We start from the raw sequence: 22,021 nt of genomic DNA, 5'->3' as shown, positions 1-22,021 counted from the left end.
AAGGAAGGTCATCCACTTAGCATGTCGTGCATTCAACTTTTTTTGGGAACTCAAATACCGGAGTGCTTCATGATCTGAGTATAGAACAAATTATCTATGAATCAGTAGTACCTCCAGTAGCGTAAGGCTTACACCATTGTATAAAACTCGAGGTCATAAACCGAATACTTCTTATGTGTATCATTCAATTTCTCACTAAAGAAGGCCAATGGTCATCCCTCTTGACTTAAAACTGCCCCTATGCCAACATTTGATGCATCAGTTTCAATCTCAAACACCTTAAAAAATCTGGTAAGGCAAGTACTGGTGCTTGCATCATCTTTTGTTTAATTAGAGTGAAGCTCTTTTCAGCAGTGGGACTCCATGAAAACATTCCAGCCCTCAAACAATCAGTCGTTGGTGCTATTAGAATACTGAAATTTCTGATAAAAGGTCGTTAGGCCATGAAAAGAACGCACCTCAGTGAGTGACTTTGGCAGCAGCCACTCAGCTATGGCTTTCACTTTTTCTTGATCCACCTTAATTCCCTTAGATGAAACAACATACCCCAGAAAGAAGACATTGGTTGTCATAAATGAGCATTTTTTCAAATTCACAATAAGTGATTCATTCCTTAGCACATCAAAAATTTGTTCCAAGTGGTTAAGATGATCATGTGGGTTAGTGCTAAAAACCAACATATCATCAAAATAAACCACAATAAATTTGTTAATAAAAGGACGAAGTACCTCAGTCATTAGGCGTATGAATGTACTTGGTGCGTTAAAAAGGTCGAATGGCATCACGAGCCACTCATATAGTCCATCTTGAGCTTTGAATGCTGTTTTTCATTCATCTCCAGGATGAATCCGAATTTGATGGTACCTACTCCTTAAATCAATATTTGATAAAACCTTGGCTCCATTAAGCATATCTAACATATCATCGAGCCTAGGTATGGGAAATCGGTACTTGACTGTGATTTTGTTGATTGTCCGACTGTCCACGCACATCCTCCACGATCCATCTTTTTTTAGAGTTAGTAATGCAGGGACGACACATGGTGACATGCTTTCTCGAAGTAATCCCTTCTTAAGCAAAGCAACAACTTATCTGTGCAATTCCTCATGTTCCATTGGGCTCATTCGATAATGCGCAAATTTGGTGATTTAGGCACCAAGTTAATGTGATATTGAATATTTCTCATTGGTGGAAGATCATCACGTAATTCTTCAAGCATCGAATCTTTGTACTTATCAAGTTGAGGTTCAAGAGACATAAGAAATTGCAATCGGTGCAGAATTTTCTGTTGCAACCAATACATAAATCATATCCATACCCTTGTTGTCCCCTTTTAATTTTTGAACATTAAGCAACTTTAACCCCTCATCTTTAGTGGATTTGGGTGTCGGAAGTTGCTTCATAGGGTGGAGTATTATATTAATACCATCATTAACAAAAGAATAAGTATTTGGCCTAGTTTTATGCACTATATCATGATTATAAAGCCATGGTCTACCAAGTAATATGTGGCATGCATCCATAGGTGCAACATCACACCACACATTATCTTTATAATTAGCACCAATATAAAAAGAGATTAAACAACTAGTAAGAACTGATACTTCACCTCCTTTCTTGAACCACTAGATGTGATATAGGCGTAGGTGTTTATGTTCCTTCAATTGAAGTTTAGACACCATCTCTTTAGACACAATGTTTCCACTGCTCCCACCATCAATTAGTATTGTGCATAATTTGTCTTTTGATGTTCAAATTGTTCGAAAAATATTATGTCGTAGACGCTTCTCATCCTTGTTAGATATTGGGGTTGACAACATAGTTTGCTGGACAACTAAAACTTCATCCTCTTCATCTCCATACAAATCCTCAGCTTCACCTTTGAAAGGCCTAGTCCGTTCACAAGACTGGCTCGTCCCAATATCACCTTGGTCTTCCTAGGTGTATCCTTCATCAACTTTTTCTTCATAATTTTCTTCAGCCAAATTAACTTTGACAAGGGGTTGACGTGAGGAGCAATTGAATGCCATATGTCCAAGCTGTTGACACTTGAAACACACTATTTGTGTATTATCAGGAAGTGTTTTAGGTGCTCCCAATCCTCTCCCAACACCATGTCTCCCCATATTAGGGTTTGTCCTAAGTGGAAAATTATGAGAGGTTTGGTTTCCACGCTATATAGGTGGTCTTCTAAAGGTTAAAGCTTGCTGACCTTGTATTGAAGTAGAGCCTCTTGTTATTGAGCTATTTCTCCTAAGGTCCAGATTGACTATTTCCTCTACTTTGAGGGCCAAAGTATAAGCATCAGACATATTATAAACATCTTTGAAGGCCAATTCATTCTGAATGCCTTGATTTAGCCCATTCAAGTAACGATTTATTTTTTGATCTTCATAATCTTGTAAATTTTCCCTATATTTCAAAATATAGAACTCTTCAGTATAGTCACTTACCGACTTTTCACATTGCTTGAGGTTTTGACACCTTTGGTATAAAGTTTGAGCATAATTACTGGTCAAAATTTTCGACGCATCTTCGTCTTCATCTTTTCTCACGAATTAATCTTTTCCTTGGCTTGTCGAAGATGATCCTGTTGCAAATCATTCCACCAAACCAATGCATGGCCATAAAATTTTGTGGCTACTGATTTTACTTTTTTATGATCTGCAATATCTTTGTACTCAAACACTTTCTCTACTGTACTTAACCAATCAAGAAAATCATCTACATGCAATCGACCATGGAACTCTAGAATATCAATTTTTATTCCAGGTTCTCTTTCTCTTCCCAACAACCGAAGAATTCATTCATTGAATTCGTTATTAGCCGGGGCCACCCTAGGTTGGTTAGGAACAAGATGCATACCTCTTTCATCTCTGTTGCTTTGAGTTCCAATGCCGGTCTCCGGATTCCTTCAATCCTGAAGCTGAGCGAACCTTTGCAGAAGCTCATTGACTTTCGTAGCTACAGGCATGAATTGGTCTACTCTCTCTGCTAGGGCTTGAACTAATCCAGTCAATACCTTTAATCCATCGAGGGGTGTCTCTTGTGAAGCCATCGAAACTTGGCTCTGATACCAATTGATGCAGGGAGAAAATAAAACCAAAAAATTGACAATAAAAAGAAGGAAGGTCAAGAGAAAAATACCCTCTCTCAAATATCTGCAAGGGAATCCAACCCCCGAAACAATCTCTTTCAAGAGACCAAATTTCATTCAATTCATAAACTGATTTACAATGAAAGAAGATGTCCTTTTAAATAGACTAAAATAAGATAACTAATAAAAAACTTCTCTCTACACCTATCCCTACTTTCTCTCTCTTATATTCATGGGCTTCTAGATAGCCACGCTTTCCCTCTCATGTTTTATTAAAAAAAAACCTTCCAAGTTGGTTATTGTTGATAAAAATAAACTCTCGTTTAAATTTACCCGTATCCTAATTATATCTCTCAAACTAACCCAATCGATACAGGATAAACACAATATAAACTTTAAAGCGCACTCCCTAAACAAAATAATAATTAAAATAATCCTAATAAATAACCTTAATAATTTCTCTTTATTACGTCATTGCCCTTTCTTTCCCTCTTGGGTTCGGCGACCCTTCTTTGGCCCACTCACGAAGGGGCATGGCTGCATCAAAGCACCACAACAAGAATTATGAACCAACGTATACAATTATTTTTTAAAGAAAAAAAACAAAAAAGCCCTCAATATAGGATTACAACTAATTAAAAAGAAAATGCAAAGTCCCAAATATGTAAAATAGTGGTCCATCCAAAATGCTATGTTGTATACACCAATAAATATATAAATAAAAAATAACACTATGAAATTAATCAAATTTCTCTATGCATAAAAAAATAACAAAATGCTAAGAAAATTTGAATCTCACACTGAATTCCTGGCTACCTAAATATTTAGAATCATTGAATCTATCTCTTGCTCGTTATAAGGACGGGGTTTAAAGAGAAAATATAGATTTTCCGCTAGATTACTCTTCTTCTGATTCTGCATATTATTTTAAGATATACAATTGTTTTAATTCCTTTTTTTTTAGGAATATGTTGCTTATATTTTGTTCTTACACTTTTTTTATGTGAATTCATTGGTGAAATTGTTCATAGAATTTTTGTTAAATCAACATTCTTAATTTACTCCCTCTGTTAATGTGCTTATCTTTAAATCTAAATTCAATATTATTAAGCTAGTGAAGAAATAAAATTATAGCGAAGAAGCATTTTGTAAAAGAGTTTTTTAACAGATTTATATTGGTTCCATTAAAAAAATGTGATTTTTTGAAGATCTTTTGAAAAACTCAAAGTTCCAAACATATTTCAAAAAATCGGAGATTTTTTTGAAATCATCATGTTTTAAACAAATACGTGCTAACTATGATCTCTAGCCATCCATGTATTCAAAAAATTTAGAATCTTAAAAAAGGCAACTTGTTTTTTGATAATTCATTCAATTCTTCAAAGGTCATCAAATCAAATCTACACTACTCCAAAATCAGGGTCCATTTCTATCTCATCTCTCGGATCAGGGATCTAGGCACTGAAGGGGTCGAGGATTGTAGTGTTGTAGAGAACTAATGTATTAGAACTCCACATATGGCCTTGCGGACATGATTAAGCCCTTTCCTTTCATCTTTGCTTTTAATTTGATTGCCAGATCATCATCTTGCCTCTCCTGATCTCTGTCCTTGTGCTAACAAGAAAATTACTTCCTAGTGATTTCTATTTGTTAAGCAATAGTTTTGGGAGAAAGAATACATGGAAGGGTAGAGAGAGTTAAAAAAACCATGGACTTTGAGACTTACCTCAAGATCGTGTCGAAATATGTAGTTTTAATGTCGGAAATTATCTCTGAAAATCTATCAGGGATTGGTTAAATTTATAAGAGAGAGGTAAAAGAGAGAGAGAAAAGAGAGCAGAAGTTTTGAGACCTCAAAGGTTTGCAGAGAGCAAGAGTTTGGAGATCGTGTTAAACGGACATGGCCATTTTCGGTTATTCAAAAATTGAAATCATACCCTTTTCGGTTTTTGAAAAATCGAAAATGGGTAATTTCGTCTTTTTAAAAAAAATTGTTATGAAGTTAAAAAACAGACATATGTGTAATAACATAAAGTTTTAGGTATTTTTGTAATACCAAAAACTAAACCATATATTTACGTAATTTTCCTCTTTTTTTAACACAGACATCAGTCGTGGTGTCGATGTGGCATAAGGCCACAAACAGAGCAAACCTTGAACTCATGTCCTTGTGACTTACGGCCACAAATAGATGGGCTGAGGTCTTAGACGTCGGACCGGTCACTAGTGTCAATGTTCAAAATAATAATAATAATATCACTTTGAAAATAATGTGGTAAAATCAAATCGAAGGATAAAATAGAAAAATAAAAAAAAACATAAGGGATAAACCTTCCACATAATATTTGAAAAAGAAAAATACCTATTTCCGTATTTTCCAATTTATTTTAGTACCATACGTAAATTACTCTTCAAATTTTCAAAGAGAAAAAGTTGAGAGAGAGACCAAGAGAGAAAAAACTTCAAAAGAGAGGGAGGCGCTAGAGGCGCGTAATAACATGGTCCCTCATGAGCAAGAAAATATTTCGTTTAATGGTATACCTTACATTTTTTTAGAAAAAAGTTTAAAGTTTTTATTGATTAACAAAATGAGATTACAGCCCCCTTTGGCGAGAGAGTCGGCTAAAACATTAGCCTCGCAAAAGACATGCACAAAAGAAATAACAAGAGACCTGGACAGGTCCCAAATTTGTAATAGGGAAGACCTCAACTCTCAAGGGGGCTTAAGAACACCATTACACCAGTTGATAACATTGAGAGAGTCCCCCTCCACAATACAAAACCGACCGATATCACGTTCAATGAATAGTTTCAGGCCATTGAGGAGAGCTAGCATCTTTGTGTGGTTGGCTGTTGTGATTCCCAACGGCCCTGCATAGGAAAAATTAACCAGTCCATTCAAGTCTCTCACCGCACCCCCATAGCCAGCCCTCCCTGGATTCCCAAGAGGGCTCCCATCGAAGTTACGTTTGACAGTGCCTTCCAAAGGGGGCACCCATCTACCCTGCAGTCTACACTTTAGGGTTCTCAGAAAGAAAAGAATAGGAAGATTTCTCTTCACATCGACTTCTAAAATATCGGTCCCCTCCTTGGTGATGGAACAACAACGTCAAAGATCATGAAGTATTTTGACGTCAAACATTAGCCTCACAAAAGACATGCACAAAAGAAATAACGAGAGACAACGTCAAACATTAGCCTCACAAAAGACATGTACAAAAGAAATAACAAGAGACCTGGACAGGTCCCAAATTTGTAATAGGGAAGACCTCAACTCCCAAGGGGGCTTAAGAACACCATTACACCAGTTGATAACATTGAGAGAGTCCCCCTCCACAATACAAAACCGACGGATATCATGTTCAATGAATAGTTTCAGGCCATTGAGGAGAGCCAGCATCTCTGCATGGTTGGCTGTTGTGATTCCCAACGGCCCTGCATAGGAAAAATTAACCAGTCCATTCAAGTCTCTCACCGCACCCCCATAGCCAGCCCTCCCTGGATTCCCAAGAGGGCTCCCATCGAAGTTAAGTTTGAAGGTGCCTTCCAAAGGGGGCACCCATCTACCCTGAGGTCTACACTTTAGGGTTCTCAGAAAGAAAATAATAGGAAGATTTCTCTTCACATCGACTTCTAAAATATCGGTCCCCTCCTTGGTGATGGAACAACAACGTCAAAGATCATGAAGTATTTTGTGCAATAACATCTCAAAAGGGAGACTACAACCATCAAACACTCTTCGATTCCTTTTTTTCCACACTTTCCATAAGATCAAGCCTCTCGCAATCTACCACAGGGACATCCCAAACTTAGGTAGCGGCACAGACAAGTTTGAGATGATACTAATAACCTCAGCAAGCATGATAATGGGTATCCCCATTTTATCAAAAAACCAATGCCATATTTGAAGGGTAAAAATGGCAGTGAAGAAATAAATGCGGACCTATTTCAGTATCCGACTTGCACAGCAAGCAGACATTCGGCAAGACTTTACCTCTCTTGATTAGATTGTCGGTGGTAAGTACCTTATTTTGGACAGCCAACCATAAGAAGGCTTGAACTTTAAGGGGCAAAGGCCATTTCCATATTGAGGCTATCTCTAGCATCGACCATCTCCACCGGTCGTGGAACAGAAGGTCATACATGGTTTTGACTGAGAATAACTATCAGCTCGAATCTCCCAAATAACCGTATCTGAAGCATTCAGTGGGATGTAAACATTATGAAGTAGAGATTGCAGCCCCACAAATTCTTGAAAAATGAGATCATGAACCCTACAATATGGAAGATGGATATCCCAGCTAACCTGAGAACCCCTACGAGCAAACATCTTAGCTATCATGGCATTAGGGTTTGCCATAGTTTGAAAGATGGCTGGAAAGAGGTATTTCAAAGGCATCGAGCCCACCTACTTATGGTGTCAGAAAGAAATATTATGATCATCACCTAGGCACCACTAAATGTCCCTATGAATCAAGGCCCTGTAAGAGTTGATGGATTTCCAGGCCATTGGCAGCCCTTGTGACCCATTTCTTGCTTCCACCCACATCTGAAATCTGTCCACTCCATACTTTGCCGCCACCACCTGGTATCATAACAAATCTTTAAGGACTAGGCTCCTCCACTACCACTTGGAAAGGCGAGATTGATTAACCAAGGAAACACGCCTTAAACCAAGTCCACCATCCCTCATAGGGGTACACACTTTTTCCCACCTAAGAAGGTGGACCTTTTTTGAATTATCAAAGGACCCCCACAAGAAGTTCCTCATCATAGTTTCAATCTTCTTGGCCACCCTAGGCAGGATCTGCAACAGGGACATCTAATATATGGGTAAGTTAGGCAAACAAGCTTTAATCAAAGTGATCCTACCCCTAAAGAGAGGCATTTATACTTCCAAATATCAAGTTTAACTTGAATTCTTTTGATGATCTTATCCCATACAGCCAAGGGTAGACGCCCATCTGAAATGGGTAGGCCCAAATAAACAAAAAGAAAATAGTCCGCCTTACAACCCAAGATAGCCGCAATCTTCGACAGTAATGTCTCATTGTACCATAACTGCGGACGTAGTAAAATTGACTTTAAGTCCCAATGCTACTTCACAAATATTGATAAACATGGCCACATAGCCATCTTGTCAGTTCTAGCTTCACAGAAAAGCAGTGTATCATCCGCATATTGAACGTGTGTCACACACGGGCAGTCATTATGCAATTCGAATCCAATAAAGTGGCCATTAGATACCACATTGAGGATAAATCGGCTAAAACATTCAACATAAATAGTGAACAAAAAAGGGGATAAGGGATATCCCTGCCAAAGTCCTCTAGTAGGAAAAACTCAGAAGGACGACCTTTAAAAAGAATGGAAAAGTGTGCTGAGGAAAGACAGTAAAAAATCCAGCTTCTCCACTTAATCCCAAATCCCATATTCTTCTTGATCTCAAGCAGAATACTCCACTCCAGTCTATCATAAGCCTTTTCCAGATCTAATTTAATGACAACCCCAGCCTCTTTGCTCAACACTCTTGAGTGGATGCACTCTTGTGCCACGAGAACACTATCTGTGATCAACCTGTCATTGATGAAGCAGACTGAGGCCCCGAAATAATAGCAGGTAGGACCACTTTAAGCCTTTTAGCACGCACCATAGTAATGATCTTATAAAAGATCAAAAGGAGACTTATAGGTCTGATGTCACTCAGACTAGTGATGATAGACTTTTTAGGGATCTAGGCTATATATGAAGAATTTACTCCTCAAAAAACCTCACCACGCCTCATGAAGTCTCGAACCATCTCTAAGACTTCCCTGCTAACCAAGTTCCAAAATTTATGAAAATAACAGAGGGAAACCATCGAGGCCAGGCGCCTTATCCCTTGGTAAAGAAAAAACAGCTTTCTTAACTTCTTCCATAGACCCATATCTTTCAAGGAGATCTCTTACTTCGGTGGGTGGACACTAAAACCCCATACAAGACAGCCTAGGGGTAACCTTCACCTCAGAAGAAAAGACCCTCTTAAAGTGGTCGGTCACCGCCGAAGCCATTGCGGAGTCATTGTTTGGATCAGTTCCAGGAATCACCAGACCTGATACATCATTCTGGTATCTCCTAGCATTTGCAATGGCATGGAAGAATTTGGTGTTAAGGTCACCTTCCTTCTGCGAAGTTATTGTAATTCAATAAACCTCCATTATTATGCGAAGTTCCTGCAATAGTGGTCCTTTCAAGCTTCTGTTCCTCAGACATTGAGAAAGAATTTTGGACATTATTGTCAAACTCGAAAAGATAACTGAGGATATCATCAATCTTGAGTTTGACATGATATATGGTATCACGCTTCCATGCAATAAGTCAATACTTAACACAAAGAAGTTTCTTATGGAGTTGAAAGTCCATAGAGCCAAAGGAGATAGAGTTCTCCCATGCACTCTTGATAATATCCCCAATCCCCTTTTCAGAGAGCCAACCCATCTCAAATTTGAAGGGCTTGGGACCTTTAGGAATGACCTTAGAATAGAGGAGAAGGGGGGTATGGTCAGAAGAAAATCGCAAAAATGCCTTAACAACTGCAAAAGGAAATAAATCTGCCCACTCCCCAGACACCAGAAACCTATCCAACTTAGACATGGACAAATTGGAGGAGCTGTTATTAATCCACGCGTAATGTACACCAGAAATAGGCAGATCAATGAGGGCATGAGTTTCAATAAAATCATTGAATAAGTGCATAACAGTCGAGATTGAGTTAGTATAAGTGCACTCATCATGCCGTCTGATAAAGTTGAAATCCCCCCTCCCCTCCCCCCCCCCTCAAACACAGAGGAAAAGAAAATTCTTAAATAAAGAGAACCATATCATTAATCAAAAGTTGCTTTTGTGCCCAATTATGAGGCCCATACATATTCAATAAACCCCAACAAAAATCAGACCCAAGCCCCCCAAACCCTACCATCAAAAAGTTATCTTTTTTAAGGGAGCAGAAAGAAGACAAAACAATGGGATCCCACAAAATCCACATACCACCCGAAGTACCCACAGAGTCAATTCCTAGGAAATTAACAGACTTGGAACCCCAAACTTCCCTCACACTAGAGATAGTGGGATCGGGAAGTTTGGTTTCCTGTAAGATAAGAACAGTTGGTCTAAACCGAGAAACCAAAAACAACACATCCTTCTTTCGGTTGAGGTCATCCAAACCTCTTACATTCCAACTTAAAATATTCATGGAGAAGGGTTGAGAGAAGAGGAACCTAGGTCGTTCCTCAACCTGTCACCGGTAGCAGGGTCAACATCCTCCTTCCATTCTTCCTCTGTGTCCTCATCTTCGAAGGAAAGCCCTGTGTACTTAGACACCTGTACCTCTGAAAAAACAATCCCCTTTGTAGATGAAGCAACGCTCAGTTCTTCCCTCTCTTGCAGCCTTTTAGAAGATCTAGTCCCTTTTTCTGGGGCTTTACCTCTAGCTTTCCCTTTGGCCACACCTGGGGGTGGAGCCGCCAACATCAAATCCGAAGAGAAGTCACCACTTTTATTCACTTTCTCGGCCTTCTTTTTATCAAGAATGCCTTTATACACCACCACAATGGGGACATCATAGTCCATGTCGCAATCTGCAACCAAACCAGTAACCCTCTTTTCCTCAACTATAGCGGGTGAAGATTCTTTAAGTGGCATCACTACAGAAACCGGGTCAGTCGTGAGTAGCCTGCTCGAGTCAACTGGAGCAGCAAAAAGATGAAAGGTTACATGGTTATCATCTCGATGATAACTGTAAGAGGAGGTGGAGAGGCCACTTCCACCATCGCTAAGTTGGGGTCTGCAGACCCCATTGGATCAGCTGCTTTCTCAGAGGGCGCGGGAACATCACGTTTAGGGTTTAACGCCTCCCATTCTAGAACCATATTTTCTTCAGGGACAACCACTGCCAGCGGATCAACTAGCAGAGGGTAAAACTTCGGTCTATTCTTCTAATCTCTTTATAGTGGAAAAGGGGGTACATCTTTGCAGCGACCACTAACAGGAGGTTAAAAGCAACCATAGAGCAACGGTTATGAGCAGCAGGAAATAAGGCTGAAAGCCACACCGAGAAGAGGGAAAAGCAAGGAAGCTTCTGCTTGCTTAGGGGAGAAGGCAAAGAGGATGTCGATTGGGAAATGGAAGTGGTTAGCATCGTTCAGATGCACGCCGTCAGGCCATCTGTCCTTTTGGGCGGCGCCTCAGTACCAAACACATATTTGTTGCAGGAAGGAGGATTTGTTATTGGTGAAGCCCCGCGGTCCACCGAAGTTAGTGTACCAACATCAGAGCAGTTCCTACGTGTCACTTTGATGGAGCTGTTCAGCTCACTATCGAGTTGACCTTCCTGACAAAGCGCCGGTGGCTTCGCGAAACTTCCCACTGAAATCCAATGCTCGACAATTTTCAAATTTTGCTCATGCTTCCGTTTTTTCCTGGACTTCCGACACTTTCGACATCTTGAACCATGTCCAGTGAAATTCTCCATTACATTCAAGTTAGAGTTTTTGTGGGTCAATAGAAGCATTTTCACCTTTCAAAATCTATTTTAGAATCTATTTTAGAGATGGATTTTGAATTTTCAAATTTTATTGATTGACAATATTCCTGGTCACGATGATGAAATATTTATAAGGTTGGGACCTTATACTACTGAAGTAAGGTACATCTCAAAACCCTCTAGAATGGAGTGTACCAACATTGAAGAACCTTTCAATTGATCATCTCGACCTCGAGACATGAAGATACAAAGAAGAAAAAGAATTTCAAGTCTAAAAAATAATGGATATTGTAATACGTTATCTGGATTGTCTATTTCCAAGATTTTCAAATATTTATAGATATATTCAAACTATACTATTTTTGACATTTTAAACTTCATGACTAGGGATACAAATAGACTTTTAGCTATCATGAGATTCCCTACACCAAAACTACATCCTCAAGCAAATTTTCGAAGTAAGCATTACTTCTACAATATAAGGAGGGTGCCTTATATAAACCTCACCCTTGAAAACGAAAAAGAATTTGAAGCTTAAGATAATATATTTGTCCGTTTTTACCTTGTTTATTTTAAGGGTGTGGTTTCTTTAAGGTTGCAACCTTAAACAATACAATTAAAGTGCACCTCTAAATTTTATGATAACAAGTAATTTTGGTGTAAAACATTCTTTAGATTATCTTAAAATCTATTTTCATCTCTAATTAGAAAATTTGAAACTCCAAAAATGGTTAAAATCAAGTAGGTCTATAAACATATGAAAATCTTGAAAATGAACGGTCTAGATGAGGTATTGCGAGATGTACTATTTTTGGGAATCAAAATCTTTTTTTTGTTTCATATTCATACATCTTGATGTCGAGATGATCAATTAGAGGGTTTTTCAACATTAAAACGATATTTTCTGATGGATTTTTGAGGTGCATCTGTAATTCTACATTTTAAGGTTGCAACTTTATATAAATTTTTCCCTTATTTTAATTATTCTTAAATCATCAATTCGACTATTTCTTGAGCAGTGCAATCGTAGATCTAACATAAAAATGCATTTGGAGTGTCTTAAATGTATTCTATGTCCTAAATCCATTAGAATAAGTGCAGCCATGCATGCAACAACCAATACACTTTTCATTATTTTATGGCATTTATAGAAGATTATTGCTGCACAAATGTTATTTAGGTAACTTTAAAAAACAACAAATACTTTATTTTAAGGTGTGGGTTGCATGAGGTTGCAATTTTATACAATAAATTTAAATGCACCTCCAAATTTTGTCATAAGTAATTTTGGTGTCGAAAATTCTTAGGATGGCCTGAGAATTTATTGTCATCTCTCTAATTATAAAATTTCAAACTTAAAAAATATTTCAAAATCAAGCAGGCTATAAATGCATGAAAGTCTTGAAATAAACAGTCCCGATAATGTATTGTAAAATACATTATTTTTAAAACTTAAATTATTTTTTTTTCTCCTTATTCATACATATGTCAATTCATTTTTTTTTTCCAACTTCAAAAAAGCCTTTTTTGATATATTTTTGAAGCGCACTTTAATTCTACAGCTTAAGGCATCAACCTTATATAAACTCTTTCCTTTATTTTATCGTTCAAAATAAAGAAAGTCACCTATTCCTTTGTGCAGGGAAGTCGTTCGTTGAGTTTGGGAAATACAATATATTGCTATTGTATAGATATTGGGAAAGAGTGGGCGTTGATTGGTTTGAAATTTGAATGTTGTTTGTCAAGTGGGTCTCACGAAGCCTGTAATTATTGGAAATTGAAATATAAGTACCTTTTTGTATGTATGATTTTAAAAATTATTTTCTATGTTTAAGTGTTACGTGTATATTTTTCTTTTTTGGAACTCCAATTATAGAACTAAGGTATTTTCTGCAGCTTAATTTTTGGTTTTGAACTTCATGCTTGGAGCCAAACGTTTTTTTTTGTTTAACCGGTTCATATATACATATAAAATATGAGATTAGCCCGTTCGCCTATATGTTTCAGCTGCATCTAACGGTCATGATGAAAAGTCTATAAATGGACGGTTAGTAGGATGGTAAGAAATGTCAGCATTCTTTGTGAAAAAAATGGCTTTTTTTAATGGGGGCGCTGACAGTGCAGCGCATGAGTACTGACATGCACGATTATCTCTCTCTCTTCCTGAAACAACGCGCCTTCTCTTCTCTCTGTACCGAAACAACACGCCCTCTGTCTCTCTCTCTCCTGGTTTTCTTCCTCATCTCCTTGCTTTCTTCTTCCCCCACTCTCTTACCACACAGTGGAACTCCCTCTCTCTCTCTTTCTACGCAGTGGTCCTCTTCTCTCTATGCAGCAGAAAAACCCAACTTTCTCTTTCTACGCAGTGGAACTCCCTCTCTCTCTACGCGGCGGTCCTCCCTGTCTCTCTGTACAGCAGAAAAACGTAGCTTTTTCTCTCTACGCGGTGGAACTCCCTCTCTCTCTCTAGGTGGTGGTCCTCCCTCTCTCTCTGTGTAGTAGAAAAACCCAACTTTCTCTCTCTACTTGGTGGAACTCCCTCTCTCTCTGTTCAGCCATTGAAGCCCCATCTTTCTCTCTCTACGTGGTGGAACTCCCTCTCTCTCTGTTCAGCCATTGAAGCCCCAATCTCTAAAGGTACTCTCTCTCTCTTATTTGATAGGTTTTAGTGAGAGAAATCCCTCCATGATTTTCGGCCTTCCTCAAGCCCCTTCATCTTGCTTCATTTACAGCCAGGCAGTTTAGATTGATTCTACAGTTTGAAGGTTTTATTCATATTTGATTGATCTTAGTTTGGAGAGTGATCGATTGAGAGTTTCTGGAATTGTATTGACTGATTTTTCTGTGCAATTTCCGATTTTTCTCAGCAATTTATTGGATCATATATGAGTCAATGAGATCATCATTTTGGTAAATTTAAAAATGGGAAACTATTTCAAACTTTTGTAGAGGAGGAGATTGAATTTGAAGTGTTTGATGGATTTCCAAAGCGAAGTATAAAAATTGGGTTTTTCTGTATAGCGTAGGAAAAGTCCAGTTTTTGGGCTACAAAAATTTGAAAAAGTTAGCAATAGATTAGAAAATCATTTGGGCTAGAAGTTCTCTCTCTCAAAATTGTAAAAGTTAGCAATAGATTTATTGGCTACAAGGTTATCATAAGTTCTCTGTTGAACATGCTTAAAAGATTTGATTTCAGGCTTGCATTCTTTCTCCCATTGGCAACTTTCGACAATCTTGTTGTCCTGTGTTATTGTGCGTTAAGGGGCATCCTGTGTTTTTGTGCGTTAAGAGGTACAATTCTCTTACCCTAAATTTAGATCTAAGTAGGAGTTTCATGTACATTCACATTTCACAAAAATTCTCTCATTCCTGAAAATGCAATTTTTTAGTTTCTTCACATGCTATGCTATAATTTATTGCTTTTTCCTTATTAGATTCAGCTGTTATAATTATGATTATTTGGTTCAGGTATAAAGCAAATGGCATCAGGTTAGATTCTGGTGACAAATTCATGTTTATGACAAACTTTTAAATCCTGAAAAGTATTGTATGTTGGGGACAAAGTCATGTTTATCCTTTTATATATGTTTACGTCACTCATCATAATAATGTATTTTATGTCTCAGACAGAGTATTTTGTGTCTCAGAGGACAAATTCATATGGAACAACTTCAAAGGAGGGGCTATGGCTATTTTTTTGTTTTATTTGTTTTTTGAAAAGTTTGTTGTTAAACTATTGGCATTATTGACACTCAAAAAAAAAGATACAGGTTGTATGCCATTGTACAGGCTTGTCTGTTGATTAGAGTGTGTATGGTTTTTGTGTAAACTTGGCGACGGTTTGTTGCAATTATGCAAATCTGTCTTGATCTGCAGCAAGAGCTTGTCTTCTTGGTGGCATTGGCCATGATATTTTATTGTTGAAAAAATATTTAAAAATGCAAGAAATTAATCTGACTTGTACGTAATGACCTCACTGCATTTGATATTTCTGTGATCATTCAAGTAGTCTGTTGCAGAACTCTTTTTGAAAATAAACAGTTTCAAAAAGTAGTTCTGAAATCATATTCTGTTGATATCACAAGTAAAATTGAAACCTTATTTTGAAATGAAGGGGCAAGGTCAAGAAAAAGGTATGTGCTTGACTACAAGCTAATTCTCACCTAGAGCGCAAATTATTAGTTATCCTATTCAAATTGTATCTTTTATAGGTTCGGGAATGTATTAATGCTTACTGGGCAAGCTGATTATCTTGCCATTACTGCTCTCGATATTACGAATTGTATTGAAAACAGTGTTTTAAAAAACTCCGAGTCGAACCGGACTCGTCCGGTTCGACTCGGAAATCACAAAAAGTGGATCGTATTGGCCAAAAAATCGAAAATCGTCCGGTTCTAGAGAGAACCGGACGATTCTGTACAGTGACTCGCTGATTCACAGTGAATCGGCGAGTCCGAACGGTGAATCGGCAAGTCCCGTACGGAATTTTTTTTTTTTTTTTTTTTTTTTTTTTTTGTAATCCATGATAGATTTTTTTGTAATACTTGATCGATTTTTTTGTAATCCATGATCGAATTGTTTTTGTTTTTTTGTAATCCATGATCGAATTTTTTGTTTTTTTGTAACCCATGATAGAATTTTTTGTAATCTATGATCGAATTTTTTGTAATCCATGATCGAAATGTTTGTTTTTTTTTCTTGTAATCCATGATCGAATTTTTTGCTTTTGTAACCCATGATAGAATTTTTTGTAATCCATGATCGAATGTTTTGTAATACATGATCGAAATGTTTGTTTTTTTTTTGTAATCCATGATCGAAATGTTTGTTTTTTTTTTTGTAATCCATGATTGAATTTTTTGGTTTTTGCTTTTTTTGTAACCCATGATAGAGTTTTTTGTAATCCACGATTGAATTTTTTGTAATCCATGATCGAATTGTTTTTTTCTTTTTTTGTAATCCACGATTGAATTTTTTGTTTTTTTTTGTTTGTTTTTTTTTGTAATCCATGATCGAATTTTATGTAATCCATGATCGAATTTTATGTAATCCATGATCGAATTTTTTGTAATCCATGATTGAATTTTTTGAAAATTTGTGATTTTTTTTTTTTTTTCCATGATCGAATTTTTTTTTGTAATCCATGATAGAATTTTTGGAAAATTTTTGATTTTTTTTTTTTAATCCATGATCGAATTTTTTTTTGTAATCCATGATAGAATTTTTTGAAAATTTGTGATTTTTTTTTTAATCCATGATCGATTTTTTTGAAATTTGTTATTTTTTTTTTTTAATCCATATTACTCAAAGAGAAAATGAGAGAGATGATGATTCTGAGGCCACCCTATCCCAGCCATATTATTCACATATCGAGTCCCAACAACAACAGTGTAGGATGAACACGACAGTGCAGGTGAGCATGAAGGATGGACAATCTTCGGGGATTTTAGATTGGGAACACAACAAAACACTAACACTCAGGGATTTGGGAATAGTCAGATGCCTGTTAATATCGATGATTCGTTTTTAGATCGAATCAATGAATTGTTAAACGAATTCAATCAATGACACCAACGTGATCAAGAAGAACAATAACGTCGTCTATCATTTTATTTTTAGATCATATGTTACTAATTTTATGCTTTATTGTAGTCCATGTATGTTGATATACTTATTCCATGATAATTGTATGTTTATCCTTTTGTGTGATGTAAATTAAATGCTGAATGGCGGTTCATGCAGGGAAAGAACATATCAATATTGGCATATTCATTCAAAAACATGAAAATTCTTAATGGAGTACCCTCATTTCTTATGGAATTCCTAAAAAATAATATTTATAATGAATTTTAATAATTTTTTCGGATTTTTTTTAAGTTTTATTCCGACCGATTCACCCGATTCCCGATCCAGATCGCCGATTCGCCGATCCGAATCGGTTTTTTGGAAGCCCGATCCGGATCACCGATCCGTTTTTTAAACCATTGATTGAAAAGGTTGCTTGCAAGAACTTACAAGATGCACTTGTTTAAGTACATGCCCCAATTTAGAATATCTTGGCGCCTTTGAATTGTGAGGTATTTGGGGTAAATTTTTTGTTCTCTCTTAATAATTAGAAACAGTATATAGGAAGTCATACGCTTCAAGTGGAATGCTATTATTGTACCTTTCCAACAATCGAAATATTAATCCATCAACTTCTGCTGCCGAGTCTCTTTCCCTATAGTTGTTAGACAAAGTGCTATTGTAATTTTCTTAAATATATTATGCTTTATGGGTTTAAAATATCTTTTCATTGCTTTTCTAGTTTTCTTCAAGTTTATTCGTGGGATTGTTGAGGGGAGGAATCGCGCATGCTTGAGGAATTTATAGAAATTTGAGAATGGACTATAAGCAACTGAATTGTTCTCCATTCAAACCATAAAGCCACCAAAATATCACGCCTACTCCTTCAGCTTTCAACATTCAACATTCAAACCACATAAGAATATCTAATGCTTGAGAGAGACAAATAGAGGGTTCCAAATCACATTAACGTACAAATATATTAATTTGAATATTGTTGTTCCATAGAATAGAAGATAGAGAACTATAAGTGTAAGCAACTATAAGTATATATATACCTTAAAACATATACCCATCTTTTTTACAAAACAAAGAAGGCAAACATCAATATCATAAATAAAATTACATATGAGAGTAATTTTTTGAATATCTACTTTCTCGGGGACTATAGCAACAGATTTATGATTCTCTTTTTCAAATAGAGATGCATCTACTCCATCACCAACACAACCATCCGGCTTTCGGCTTTAGAGGCACGAAGCTTTTAACTACATGCTGCTTATCTTCACCTAGAATTTCATCACACCACTTCACTTGGAATTTCATGTTTCTTATCTTCACCTAGAATTTCATCGCATCACTTCACTTAAAATTTCATGCTTCTTATATTCACTTAGAATTTCATCGCATCACTTCACCTAAAATTTCATCACACCACTTTAGATATCCTCATCCAGTCTCATCCTAACAGTTAACACCAATATGCTTTTACATTATGTTAATGAATGAAAAGTATATGAAAAAAAAAGAAAAAAGGTAGGAATGTTTTATGAGCTAAAAAAAAATAAAAAAATTTCATTTTAAAACATAGTGACAACAAGACATCAAGATGATGTCAAACATTGTGAAATTGGAATCAAAGGACAACAAGATTGTCAAAGTTGCCAATGGGAGAAAGAATGCAAGCCTAAAATCAAATCTTTTATGCATGTTCAACAGAGAACTTATGATACTCATGTGGCAAATAAATCTATTGCTAACTTTTTCAATTTTAACAGAGAACTTGTAGCCCAAATGATTTTTGAGTCTTATACAGAGGACAAAAACCCAACTTTCTAGACCATCAACAATCAAGTTAGGTCCTGTGCCTATAGATGTCTCACTAAGAAGAAAAGGAGGGTCAACGAAGTCCCAGGTAACCTTGTCGAAGAAAATTTGCACGGGGTCAATTGATTCATCAAATATCAATCCTGAACCATAAAAACATAATATCAAAGTCAAAAAGGAAAATGACACAAACAAAGGTGTGTATCTTTCAGCAACAAGTAATTTCAGTCAAATTAACGAATTCTAATCTATTGCTAACTTTTTCAATTTTTTCTAGCCCAAAAACTGGACTTTTCCTACGCAATATTGGGATGCCAATTTTTATACTTCGGTTTGGAAATCCATCAAACACTTCAAATTCAACCTCCTCCTCTACAAAATTTTGAAATAATTTCCCATTTTTAAATTTTCAATTTATCCTACCAAAATGATGATCTAATTGACTTATTTATGATCCAATAAATTGCAGAGAAAAATCAGCAATTGCACAGAAAAATCAGTCAATATAATTCAAGAAACTCTCAATGGAACACTCTCCAAACTAAGATCAATCAAATATGAATAAATCCTTCAAACTGTAGAATCAATCTAAACTACCTGGCTGTAAATGAAGCAAGAAGAAGGGGCTTGAGGAGGGCCAGAAATCATGGAGGATTTCTTTCACTAAAGCCTATCAAATAAGAGAGAGAGTACCTTTAGAGATGGGCTTCAATGGTTGAACAGAGAGAGGAAGTTCCACCATGTAGAGAGATAAAGTTGGGTTTTCCTGCTACAGAGAGAGAGAGGGAGGACTACCACCAAAAGAGAGAGAGGGAGTTCCACCGTGTAGAGAGAGAAAAAGTTCGGGTTTTTCTACTGCACTGAGAGAGAGGGACGACCGTCGCATAGAGAGAGGAGTTCCTCTGTGTAGAGAGAGAAAGTTCGGTTTTTCTGCTGCATAGAGAGAGAAGGAGAACCACAGCGTAGAGAGAGAGAGGGAGTTCCACTGTGTAGCAAGAGAGTGGCAGGGAAGAAGACAACCAGGAGAGAGAGAGGGCACGTTGTTTTCGTAAAGAGAGAAGAGAAGGCGCGTTGTTTCTGGAAGAGAGAGAGAGAATCGTGCATAGGAGTACTCATTCACTACACTGTCGGGATTATCATTAAATTAGAGTTAGATGGGACTTGATTTTTCTATATATGTGTTCGAAATTTAATGGTGATCTTTTGAAGTCCTATACATAGGTATGGGAGGGTCTCACAATATATATATAAATATAAAAGATCATGTTCGCCCACGGGCTATTAGCTATACTGTTAGCCAATGGTTCAGATTGAATTTGGGCCGATCCGACAGTCACGACATCATTTTGTGTTTGAATATTTATTTTTTTCTACAAATGCAAATCACTTGAAATTGAGAGTGTCTTTCTTCAAAAATAGAAGAATCTAATAAAAATATAAAAATAATAATTCGTAAAATATAAATTGATCAAAATACTCTCGAAACATCCGAAAATATTTCGATCAATTTATTTTTTACGAATTATTTTTTTTATATTTTTATTAGGCACGCCTTGATGAAAATAATGAACGCTAAAAATTTCAAGTGATTTTAATTAGTAGAAAAAAAAAAAAATGAAAATTCAAAAACGAAATGAGATTGTAACCATCAGGTCAGCCAAGATTCAATATAGGCTATTGGCTAACACTGTAGTAGTCATCCTTTGGGCTCCACTCCCATATATATATAGGAATATACTACAAAATACCTATAGGCGAAAATAAATAGTAATTTCGCCTACCCTCATCCCCATTCAAAGTTCATCGTACGGTCACGATTGTCCGGTAGTGTTTCATTTTCATGTTTTTTTTACAAATTGGATTGACTTGAAATATGGAGCGTGTGTTCATCAAAAATAGGCGAATCTATAAAAAATATCAAAAAAATATTTTACATGAAAAACATTGACCAAAATACCCCCAAAAGTTTTGAGGGTATTTTGGTCAAATGTTCAACAAATTATTTTATTTTTATTTTTATTAAGTGCGAATCACTAAGATGTACACACCCTTCAAATTTCAAGTAATTTGGATTTGTAGAAAAAAAATGAAATTGAAACACTACTGGACAACTATGACCATGCGATGAAGTTTGGATGGTGATGAGGGTAGGTGAAATCACTGTTCATTTTCGCCTATAAGCGTTTTGTAGTATCTTCATATATATATATATATATATATATATATATATATATATATATATATATATATATATATATATATATATATATATATATATATATATATGTTTGTTTATAGCTTGGACTTCCCAATGGGTTTCAAATCCCACATTCTAATGGAGAGCACAATATAAGCATAATGCCTAAAAGAAAGAAATATACTATTTCATTTTGAAAGTATATGGGATTGTATACTAGGAGAAAATTTATTTTTGCTACAAGCAGGCTATTTGTCACACCCCAAGTTTACTAACATTCCTGAGGTGCGACATACTATTCTTATACTATTAATATACTAGTAGAAATTTTAAATTTGTTATATATATAAATAGTATAAGAATAGTATGTCGCACCTTAGAAATGTTAGTAAATTTGGGGTGTGATACTATTACTTGCCATTAGATGTCAAATTTGTGTGTCACAAAGTTTGAGATTGTTTTTCAACATTTAAGTCTGCTCAATAACACACTCAGAACCATCCGATTTAAAAATTGAAGGAGAAGATGATTGTGACTTCCTTGTATTAAAAGTAAATGACCTCTTTATATACTATTCCGATTTAAAATATAAAATATGTGTGTATATGTGTCTTTTTTAATTTAAGAACTATAGAATCTCATATAGTTTTTTTTAAAATAAGGTGTATGCTATACTCCCTCAAGAACATAGTTTACTTCTACTCCCTCGGTCAGATGACCTACTTGCGAGATTTTTTCAATCCAAGATTTTAGTAACCACCTTAAAATCAAAGGTGAATTTTTAGTAACAATAGACCTACATCAAGGGTCAGCA

At 36.2% G+C, this 22,021-nt stretch overlaps 2 long non-coding RNA genes across 5 annotated transcripts; one reads left to right on the top strand and one right to left on the bottom strand.

Annotated features, from left to right (window-relative positions):
• The first annotated feature begins 13,690 nt into the window (after positions 1-13,690).
• LOC110008262 (uncharacterized) lies at positions 13,691-15,586 on the top strand. 3 transcript variants are annotated; one of them, XR_016042783.1, is made up of 4 exons: positions 13,691-14,255; positions 14,815-14,909; positions 15,087-15,107; positions 15,245-15,586. It is a non-coding gene; the product is annotated as an uncharacterized LOC110008262 (long non-coding RNA). The 3 variants fall into 3 exon arrangements; XR_002282991.2 differs by lacking the exon at positions 15,087-15,107; XR_002282989.2 differs by having other exon boundaries at positions 15,087-15,586.
• Positions 15,587-18,132: 2,546 nt separating this feature from the next.
• On the bottom strand, positions 18,133-20,170 carry LOC148780050 (uncharacterized). 2 transcript variants are annotated; one of them, XR_016042782.1, is made up of 2 exons: positions 19,704-20,170; positions 18,133-19,153 (listed from the first exon to the last, which is right to left on the bottom strand). It is a non-coding gene; the product is annotated as an uncharacterized LOC148780050 (long non-coding RNA). The 2 variants fall into 2 exon arrangements; XR_016042781.1 differs by having other exon boundaries at positions 18,133-18,601.
• Between the last annotated feature and the right edge of the window lie 1,851 nt (positions 20,171-22,021).

This window comes from Amborella trichopoda, chromosome 10, assembly GCF_054954075.1.
Source record: "Amborella trichopoda isolate Santa Cruz 75 chromosome 10, AtrichopodaSantaCruz75HAP2 v2.0, whole genome shotgun sequence".
Lineage (NCBI taxonomy): Eukaryota > Viridiplantae > Streptophyta > Magnoliopsida > Amborellales > Amborellaceae > Amborella > Amborella trichopoda.
The sequence above is the reverse complement of the archived record's forward strand: the minus strand, read 5'-3'. Positions and strand labels throughout refer to the sequence as shown.